The sequence below is a fragment of the Sceloporus undulatus genome, chromosome 6, assembly GCF_019175285.1.
Source record: "Sceloporus undulatus isolate JIND9_A2432 ecotype Alabama chromosome 6, SceUnd_v1.1, whole genome shotgun sequence".
Lineage (NCBI taxonomy): Eukaryota > Metazoa > Chordata > Lepidosauria > Squamata > Phrynosomatidae > Sceloporus > Sceloporus undulatus.
The window spans coordinates 13,817,334-13,826,414 of NC_056527.1; positions in this window are offsets into that span (position 1 = coordinate 13,817,334).

The following is a 9,081-nucleotide window of genomic DNA, read 5'->3' on the forward strand; positions in this document are numbered from 1 at the left end:
CAATCTATTCTGAACAATAATGCTGCCCTTTCAAGGGCTCTTGGTGGCAGGCCTCTCCATGCCTATAAACAGCTCCTGAATCTCAAATAGTTACCTACAAGAGGCCACACAACATGGATGGGGAGATGGCTACAAGAACTTGCCACAAACCCAAATGCCACTTCTGTCCACACATCTACTGGGGACATGTCATCACAAGACCTTATCATATCACTGACAATATTAGAGGTACTTTCACTTGCTTGTCTTCTGATGTGATATATGTCACCCTCTGTCAACAGTGCCCTTCAGTACTCTGCATTGGGCAAACAGACGAGTCCCTGTGCCAGAGTATAAATGGGTATAAATCAGACATTAGGAATGGATATATACAAAAATCAGTTGTAGAAAATTTCAGTCCTTCTGGCCATTCCATCTTGGACCTCAGAACAGCAATCCTTGAACAAAAAAAAACTACAAAGAAATATTGGAAAGAGAAATAATAGAATTGGAAGATATCCACAAACTCCAATCCATTGACAGTGGATTGAGCAGAGACAATGGTTTCCTGGCATACTACACACATTATAACACTAGTTAATACCCCCAGCTCCATAAGGGCTCTCTTGGCTAGTTCATCAGCTCTCCTTTTTGCTTTCAGCATCACACTACTTTCCAATAACTCCTGCCATCATTCATATTGTTATTTACTCACCTTGGATTTAAGCAATATCTTGCCTCCTGTCTGTGTCCCCCAATGATCATATTCAAAATGGAACTTGGTCTTAATGGTGCTGCAAGAGCCCTTTGCATAGCAGTCCAGACTAAGACACTATGCCTTTGAATTCTACCCAGAATTATGTTAGTGATATATATGTGCATCACTCTAGGTTATGCACTCTAGGAGGGTGACTAAAATGGTGAAAGGTCTGGAAACCATGTCCTAAGAGGAACGACTTAGGGAGCTGGGGATGTTTAGCCTGGAGAAAAGAAGGTGATATGATAGCCCTGTTTAAATATTTGAAGGGATGTCATATTGAGGAGGGAGCAAGCTTGTTTTCTGCTGCTCCAGAGACTAGGACCCGGAACAATGGATCCAAGCTACAGGTAAAGAGATTCCACCTCAACATTAGGAGGAACTTCCTGACAGTGGAACAAACTCCCTTGGAGTGTGGTGGAGTCTCCTTCCTTAGAGGTCTTTAAACAGAGGCTAGATAGCCATCTGTTGAGGATGCTTTGATTTGGATTTCCTGCATGGCAGAATGGGGTTGGACTGGATGGCCCTTGCGGTCTTTTCCAACTCTACGATTCTACGATTCTATGAAATCTGCTCCATGTGGGGCTGCCCTTGAAAAGTGTTAGAAAGCTGCAGCTAGTAAAAAAATGCAGCAGCCAACATAAAAACACCAGTCCTGCAAGAACTATACTGGCTTCCAATTTGCTTCCAAGTGCAATTCAAGTTGCTGGTGTTGACCCACAAAGCCCTAAGTAGCTTGGGATTTGGTTCCAGGACCCCCCATGGATAACAAAATCTGTGGATGCTCAAGTCCCATTAAAGTCAATGGCACAGTAAAATGGCATCCCTTATATAAAATGGAAAACCAAGGTTTGCTATTTGAAATGTATACCTTTTTTGGGGGGAATATTTTCATGCTATGGATGGTTGAATCCGTGGATAAAAAAATCCATGGATAAGGAGGGCTGAGTGTATGAAATTGCTTGGGGCTATATATGAAAGACCACCTCCTTTTATATGACCCTGCCAGAAATTTCCAGTTTTCAGAAGAGGCCCTGTTGTGTGTCCTACCACCTTGTGAAATTAGTGGGTACACATAATAGGGCTTTTTTCTGTAGCAGCACCTTGACTGTGGAACTCTATATCCAAGGTCCCATCTCTTTTAAGCTTCAAGTGGGCAGCCAAAACAGTGTTGTTCCACATGGCATTCAGTGTCTGAAATGGCTGTTTCTACTCTTTTAAAACTGGATTCTAGGATTATTTTTAGACTGCTTTTAGGAGTGTTTAAAGAGTATTTCAATATGTTTTTAAAATGTTTTTATCTTGTTGGAATTTCACAGAACCAATGTCAGTCATTGTACAACAGATGCTTCTGATTATCACATACCTTTTTAGCAGAGTTATATGGTGCAGGTCTCTCTGTGGTGGAGTATCCCCCTTTGCATACTTGAGGAAGAAAGAGCCCCCGCCCCACTCATTGCACCACTGCTTCATTCAAAAGTGGCAGGCACAAATGCCCGCATCTCTTTGATTGTTACTATATTAAGAGTTATTGCAATCTATGTGAAACTGGTTGATTTTAGTTGGTAGGAATCTAACAGCTTAGCAATGAATGTAGGATGTAACCTCTAATCCTAGGCAAATTTACTTGGGAGTAAGCCTCATTTAACTCAGATGCCCAAATGGGTAAAACTGGAAAGGATCCCGTTGTGAGCTGAGGAAATTTACAGCATGTTGACTGGCTTTGGAAATTGAAGCATAGCTAAGCCATTAATCAAACACTACTTAGCATCTGTACAAATCATTATTGTGATTAATGAGCTGTTATTAAAACCTTAATTTTGAATGTTTTTATCAGCACCAATCCCAACGTGCCATTGCAGGTGAATACTGCTGTGCTGATGTTTATTTTAAAAATAAGTGAAGAGCTGATATTTTCTGCAGATGAAGGTAATGTGGTGATAATGGCAAAAGAAAAAGCAAAGAAAGAAATTTTACTTCATGTGTGTCTAATCACTGTATATGTTAAATATATATATTTTCCAGGATATAGAAACCTGCAAGATGCATTTTTTTTAAGAACCCTACATGCAAATACATGTGAATAAATCAGATTGACTAGTTGTTACAGAGGATTAAATGTCTAGCTAAATTAATTGAGGACAAAGGTTTGCCCACACCTAAGATGCCACTAAAAATTAAGCATCATGCAAGCCTGCAAGTATTTGACCAAGGTTCAATGAACTGGGCCAGGCTTGGCAATCCCATGCATTACAGTCCAAAACGCCCAAGTATCGAAAAGGAGATTTATTTTTCATGACACATGGATGATGGAGGTGATAATAGACATCCAAAAATAAGCTTGAAAGTACAGCAAAGCAGTAATTCCTATAATTCATGTCTTGTTCATTCAAGAGCTCTAGACGATGCATATTGACTGTAATATACAGTATATAAAAGAGATAGTTTCACTAACTTTCGTTCTGTGCTATATTATTGTAAAGAAAACAGGTTCATTGTTGTTATGTGCCTTCAAGATGACTCCAGCTTAGGCTGACCCTATTCTAGGGGTTTCTTGGCAGGATCTGAAGAAGATGTTTGCAATTGCTTTCCTCTATGGCTTAGAGAGGGTGACTTGGCAAAGATCGCCCAGTGGGTTTCCATGTCTGAGCAGAGGGTGAAAAAATTGTTCTCCTGAAGTCCTTGTCCAGCACTGACATTACTATATTGTGCTGTCTCTTTTTATACCTTTTAATTATAATATTGCAATAAAAAGGCAAAGTACCCCCAGGCAGGGCAGGGCCACACTGGATAATCCATGTGAGTTTGTTGTGTTCCGCCACTGCTTTGCCTGCTACAGTTGCTGAAAGCATTATCTTTGAATCAAGGGCAGAATCAGCACTACATGAACCCCAGCAACAGGTAAGAGAGCTGTGGTATAGAGATCAGAGGGTTTAGCTTGGTCATAACATTGTGCTTCTCAGTCTATTTGGTTAACCAGGTGCTAATTGTTATTATTGCCTTTACCTAGTTTGTGGCTATCTTTTGGATCAAAATGACCACATTACTAGCGAATAATCCCCACTGGACACAGAACATTTAACCTCCAGTTAATCAGATACATGCCTAGACCGCCTCAAGCTCATTTTGCAACTCGGTTAGCACAAATGGATCAGATTGTTTCCTATTCTATTTAACTGAGTTATGGGTTAGGGTATCATATGACAAGGAATCAGAAAGCACTGTGTAATATGAACTGTTTCTGAGTTGATAAAAGGAATGTTAAGATTCATCATCATCACCATTGGGGTTTGGTATCCCCTGTGGATACCAAAATCCATGGATGTTCATGTTCCCATTATTATACAATGGGGTAGTAAAATAGTGTCCCTTATATAAAACACCAAAATCAAGATTTAGTTTTTGGAAGTATATATACTATATTTGGAGATACTATCCAAATCTAGTGTCTGTATGTCTGTCTGTCTGTCTGTCTGTCTATACTAAAGAACTAATGCAGTTTAACACCATTTTAACTGTCATGGCTTCATCCTACAAAATGTTCAGATGATTTGGTAGAGAAGGTTAAAGACCTTGTAAACCTAAAAATCCAAGGATTCCTTGGGATGGAGCTACAGCAGTTAAAATGCTGTCAAATTGCATTATTTCTACAGTGTAGATGCATATAAATGTGTGTGTGTGTTTCTGTTTAATATTTTCAAGCCACGGATGCTTGAATTTGTGGATGCAGAATCTGTGGATATGGAGGACCAACTGTATAGGAGCTCAAGGCAGCTTGCAATGTAAAAGAAACACAACATAGTTAAAATGTACAAACTGTCAACATTGAAATGGAATTCATGTTAACCACATGAAAAATAATGTACAACACACAATTCAAAATGACAAAAAGCCATTTTGAAAATAGAACAATTAAGACAGTACTGTAGCCTCTTAAAATACCTTTCTTTAAAGACCTTTCAAGACCTCCAAAAATCTGTTGGACTAAAAAAGAAAAAAAGGTTTTACCTGACAACCGAAGGAAAGCAAAGGGGGGCCATTGGGCTCTTTCACACAGAGGAGGCAAGCATCATTAAACTGTGCTAATAGCGTGATCAGGGGAAAGATTATCACACCACCATGTGCTACTCCCATTCATGTCCCATGCATAAACAGTAATGGATGCATCATTGGGTAATAATGAGAGTTTCCGTTATTGCCCAATGACGCATCCATTACTGTATATGCAAAGGACACAAACAGGAGACGCACATGGGGGTGTGATAATCTTCCCCCCAATCGTGCTATTAGCATGATTTAATTATGATTTAATGTTGCTTGCCTCTGGTATGAAATAGCCCATTGCCACCACATCAGGAAGAAAATTTCATAGTCGAGGAGCGACCACTGAGAGGCCTAATTCATGTGATTAAAAGAAGATCTCCTTCTAAGGATCTTAGGGTGCTTGCAGGATCTCTTGAGGTGATAAGGTCTCTCAAGCAGTCTGGACATGATCTGCATAGGGCCCTATAGGGCAAATACTCTCCAGTTGTTCCATTTTGGAAGGGACAGTCCCCAGGTAATCCTCTGTCATCCCACTTTTCCAGCTTCTTTTAAAATGGCCCAGTTTCCCCCTCCTGCTCTCACTTTCCCTCATTGTTCTTAGCTTGCTTCAGTTGCTGCAACCTGCATTCAAAGTGCGAAAGTAGTTTGAATTCAACTCAGCAAGGAGGAGAGGTGAGGTAGTGGCAGAATCCCACCTTTTCCCAAGTAAACTCAGAATTAAGCAAACTTCTACAGCATTTCCAAGCTTGTGTCTTCTTCCTCATTAATATATTTTGCCATCTCAACCTCACTCTGCTGTTGCATGGCTGCACATGCCCCACTTTCATCTATAAGATGTTGGAGGGTTTGCAGTCCTAACCAGAATTTTAATTTGTGTCTGGAAAGAGATGAGAAGCCAGCAGAGCTCTTATAATAAAGTCATTGTCATGGTCCCTGTAACCAGCTCCAGACAATAATATGGCTGCAATTCATTGTACCAACCAAAATTTCTGAACATGCTTCAAAGGTAGCCCCTGTGATTTTATTAAAGGCAAAACATATTCATCTTGGAATTGCTGACTATGAAGTGGAGAGACATGACCAGTTTGTGTGCTGAACATTATTCCATGTTTCCTTCCCACTTAATGTACTTGATGGCTGATTTTTCAACTGCTTTAAAACTGAATCATCCTAAATTAAAACAACAGACATTGGAGCAAGTGTATCAGCTAGAGTAAATAATTGAACATCTTCATAAAAGATTAAACCATTTTTTTCAGTGTTGGGTTTGAAGGCAAACATTACATTTCAAACTAACATTATTTACGACACGAATGGAAAGTTTTTTCACTAATTTTTAAGGGAAAATGTTCTTCCCGAGTTTTCTTAAACTGATAAAATAAAACAATTGTCTGAGTGTGTGTATATATTCAAACCATATGGCTTAAAGTGCATAAGGGTCCTTTGTGACAGATTTATGTTCTAAAAACAGATGAATGTTTTATGTTTTTCAAGGCTAATTAGAATCAGAAGGCCCAATCCTTGGAAGGAAGTGTATGACTATATATCATACTACCATTCCAGAACTTGAACAGCAAATGAGAAGAGGTTTAGGACAAAGTTGTTCATAGCTGCTTGAAAGATCATCCAGATTGCTGAACTGTTTGCTCTGCATATACGGTTTTGTCTCACAAGGGGCAAAATCTGCAATAAAAAACCTTTCCAGCATCAAGAGATTTGTGAAAACAAAGAGAATCATGGCCAATACATGAATTCACTCCCTAGAGATGAGAACTCCATCTCTGTTTAAAACCCTCCAAATAACAGAATCCACCATGTTTTAAAAGAGTTTCCTCTGTTACCCAAAATGCTGGAGTCCCAGGAGGGCACCCACAGATTAATAAATTTTAGGGGAATTTTAATAGCTCAAATTATGTTTTGGCTGGAGCAACAGTCGGTCTTGGGATCGCAACCCTATGTATAACAGTTTCAAATCACGCAGAACTCCAGAGGCAATTCCAAATCACTTTTATATTTTATTAAGTAGATAATCAACACAAACACACACTAACACAAAAACAAATGAAGCAAAGGTGGAAGAAGGTGAATAGTGGAGACCTTGATAATGGTAATACATTACCGATTTTGAAGCGTGGTTCAAATCGATGGGTGTCTGGAACAGAAATAACTCAATAGCTGCCAAGGCAAGTAGGGTGGCTGGCTTACTGACATACCTAGTAGAATCAACAGAGTGTCTGCCTGGTTATAAACTAGACCAAATTGCTAGTGTTTAGCTGGTGGTATATATACTCAAAACAATGTCTCTGGGCCGTATTCTTCAGTATGGATGAATTAACTATCTGTTAAATGGTTTTCCAGGAGAAAAGAATGGTTGGAAGCTGTAGTAAATGTTCAGATGATTGGTGTGAATATCTCAGACAAAGCAAACTCCTTGCTGCTGGAGCAGTGTCCTTTGTCTCTGTATGCACAACCATCTCCTTCGGCCATAGTCCCATCATCACCCTCCATAGACAGAAGGGCTTATGTTGATGTCTTGGGTGATCTCATTGTGGTGGGTGCCTTGCTTCTTCCCTTGCTGGAGCCAACTGGATTATGCCCAGATTTCCACCTTGGGGTTGCCTTTACAGGGCACTCACTGGTCACTGGACTCAGTGTCCCTTTTAATATTAGTTTGATATCATATATGAGATGGGTGATTGGGGGCCTGGTCCCTGGTCACAACTCCATTGCCAAAAATATCCTAATATCAGAAAGTTCTTTGAAATATTTAATTTGAATCTCTTTTCTTGTAATTTGAACCCATTGGTTCAGTTCCCTATTCTCTGGAGCAGCAAAAAACAACCTTATTCATCTTTCATATGACAGCTCATAAAATACATCACGACGGCTATCCTATCGCTTCTCAATCTTCTCTTCTCCAGGCCACCTCAACCCTTCCCTTGTACGGTTTGGCTTCCAGACCTTCCATTGTTCTTGGCCATCCTTCTCTGGACACATTTCAGCTTAGCATAGAATCTCACTGAAGGGACCTAGAGAGAACATATTTTTTCAGATGTGGGTAAGTGAAACTGCAGGTACCAGTCCCAAGGATATGGAGGTCATACTGTAATGAAGAAGAACAGACATGCAGAAAAGGCTGCAGCAGTTTACTTTTGTGTGAGTCTATTGTGATGGGCAAGATCTTACCAAATCCCCTCCTCCCCCAACTGCACACTGCTGAGTTGAGTGCTTTTGCATGCTGAACTCAGTTTGCAACACATTTTACAGAACTACTTTTGCACACTGAATTCAGTTTGCAGCAGCTGGACACAGAGGAGGAAATTGGGGGGAGGTGAGAGAAACTGGGAGATTTTAAAAGTAGCTGAAAAAGTGGGATATTGGTTTTGTTTGGTGTTGTGTGCCTTCAAGTTGTGTCTAGCTTATGGTGACCCTACGGCAAACCTATCATGGGGTTTTTCTTGGCAAGAGTTGTTCAGAAGAGGTTTCCCCTGAGTCTGAGAGAGTGTGACTTGCCCAAGGTCACCCAGTGGGTTTCCATGGAAAGTGGGAAAGTTGGAAGACAGAGGATTAACTAAGACTGTCCTTATCAAATCAGGACAGCATGTCACTCACACACATAATGAAAAATGTTTTGAGAGAGGAGAATTGGTCAGAGAAGAGAAATCTAAACAGCCTCTTCTCTCCCACATTGCCTTTTCCTCCACCGAAAATGTATAAATTTTTTCATTATTAAAAAAAAAAGTCAGTAGATCCTTAGGCAACCTAAAATAGGTTTATTTCCATGAGGTTAAGCACCTTGTGTGATAGGTTGTATCTCAGAGCATTTGTGGTATCTGAAGCTGTTGCCTGAAGAGTCGTCTTCAATCAATTTCAAAAAGGAAGGCACAGCAGCTGAGGGAATATTACTATAATTCCTACAACGATAATGTATCAGCAGGCAGAATCTCTCTTTTGTAAAAAAAATCCATCTTGAATATACAGCCAGAGATTTCAAACGTTTCATCAAGCATTGTAGTTCACAAAAGAGCTTTTGAACCATTGCTCATTCTGTCTTGGCCTTTACTCTATCACATTCTTCTTCATAAGTTAAAGCCCCAGCAACATGCAAGTAAATTATACATTAATATTTAGAAGGGTTTTTTCTCTCCTTCCTCACTTCTCCTCCAGCTAATGTACATGATTTCCCCTAGAGAAATCCATTCCTGTCTCAGAAACAAAGGCTTTTAACCTCAAAAGTGATTCTACTATCAGAGGGAAAGCAAAGCCTGAAGGACCACCATCCTGCAAGTGTGTTTTTAAAA